We start from the raw sequence: 2,067 nt of genomic DNA, 5'->3' as shown, positions 1-2,067 counted from the left end.
GATAATCCCATTGAGCTTGGGGATTATTTTATTTATGAAGTATAATTTCTTGAGCAGCTTAGCAGATTTGGAGTCCCTCTTTTTAATTGAGAATGCATTTTCAGAAGCATGATTAGTCAGCAAATAAAGAATTCTTTTTAACTTTAAAAAAGTTGCTATAAATGACTGGCGTTTGCTGGATTGTCCTCCCTTTTTTGGTTATGTTGTTGATTTTTCTATTCACAAGAGCAGGCCTCTACACGGCATGGTTTAATCTTGTGTTTTATGTCTCAGTTAAGAACATAATTAGAGAAAGAGTTTGGTATGAGAACACGCATGTCAGCATTTTTTTAGCATGTTTTCTGAATGTATAAGAAATGCTTACAATGCTTTTGATGTGTCCTGAGTGTGTGTTTTATATGGAGTGATTAAGTATGGTATAAAAAGTACACAGTCTTGATCCCGGCAGGTGCCAAATTCCTTCTTTGCTGTTATAACTCAAGCGTAAAAAGCAGGGCAGTTTCTCAATCAAGGACTTAGCCATTGGGTCCTATTTTCTCTGGTATTTTCCAGCTGCTTCCGCGGTGTTTCCTACCTTATGCCAAATGAGCTTCACTGGAGGGCACACTCATTTTAGGACACCAAAAATGATGATATACGATGATATACAGTTTTGGTGTATTACGAGTACAATTCATTAGCTTTGTAGACTCTAGGTGCCTAACAAGGCGACTCAGGATTCAATTTTCTTTTCTCCTTCCCATTTTCCTCTGGATTACGTTCCGACCTTTGGGCCAGGCGCTGTGGCTCAAGCCTGTAATCCTAGCACTTTGGAAAGCCAAGAGTGAGACCTACTCTCTACTAAAAATGGCAGAAAAAAAACTAGCTGGACATTGGTGGTGGTTGCCTGTAGTCCCAGATTCTCTGGAGTGTGAGGCATGAGGATTGCTTGAGCCCAGGAGTTTAGAGTTGCTGTGAGCTTTGATGCCATGGCACTCTCAGGGTGACAGAGCGAGACTCTGTCTCCAAACAAAACAAAACGAAATGTCTCCAACCTTTGATGTTACAGTTTGCAGTTTAAACGGTGCACTTGAACTACTCTATTTACCTTTCCTTGCTGAACTTTGGAAGAGAAGAGAGACATTTGTTGGGTCCTAAGTATGTCACCTTCACCAATTTGACAAATGTTTCTTTGCTCTTCCTGTCTTTGAAATAATGGTTTTTCTAAACTTGCATCCTCTAACTCATGACATTGGCCCTGCTGTCTTCTATCAAGCGTCCTAGATAACTCTCGTCTTAGTTATTCCCCCTTAGTTTATTCTGGGCAGTTTATGCAATGCCTTTGCCCTTGCATTTATCCTTTTTAAATTTTCCCTCTGCTGTCTTCTTTTTTTTTTTTTGCTTTAAAATTTTAATTTTGTTAAAATTTTTTTACTTAGGTCCTTCTCACAGGCATCTGTCCTGCACCCCAATTTTTACCATTTTGACAGTATTTTCCTTATACTCATCCAATCTTCTGCCCAAATCTTCCCCCGAATACAGCTGTGAAATTTCTTCTCTTCAGCCTGAACTGTTTTTCCTCTTTATAATGCATACGTTTTTAGTCATTGAAGGGCTTTTCGTTTTTAATTAAACTTTGTATTTTGAGGCAGTCATGGATTCAGTTGGAGGAAATAGTCCACAGAAATCCTAGGTACCCTTTGCTTGGTTTCCCCAATGGTAACATTGTGTAAGATTATAGGACAATATTACAACCAGGATGTTGATATTGAGATAAGTAAGATGTGGCGGAATATTTCTGTTGCCACAGTGATCTCCCTTTAAGGGCCTTTTGTCGGTGTTGGTTCAGGGCAGTGTGCTGGATGCCATGAATGACAGAGAAAGGGACCAAATGTGCCCTCCTGACCTTGCTCCAATTCAAGGTAGGGAGTAGAAAGTGCCCCAAGTAAGGTGCCTCTGAGGAGGGACTAATTACTTTTTTATTCCTGAGGGTTTCATAAAAGGTTGGTAAAGGCAGATATAAATAAAAAATAAAAAATAAAAGGCTTGATTCTTCCTGTTAAAAATAAGGGAAGACGCACCTTCTTA

Source organism: Otolemur garnettii, unplaced genomic scaffold, assembly GCF_000181295.1.
Source record: "Otolemur garnettii isolate 467f Iridium unplaced genomic scaffold, OtoGar3 scaffold00018, whole genome shotgun sequence".
NCBI lineage: Eukaryota > Metazoa > Chordata > Mammalia > Primates > Galagidae > Otolemur > Otolemur garnettii.
This window is presented reverse-complemented; position numbering follows the sequence as displayed.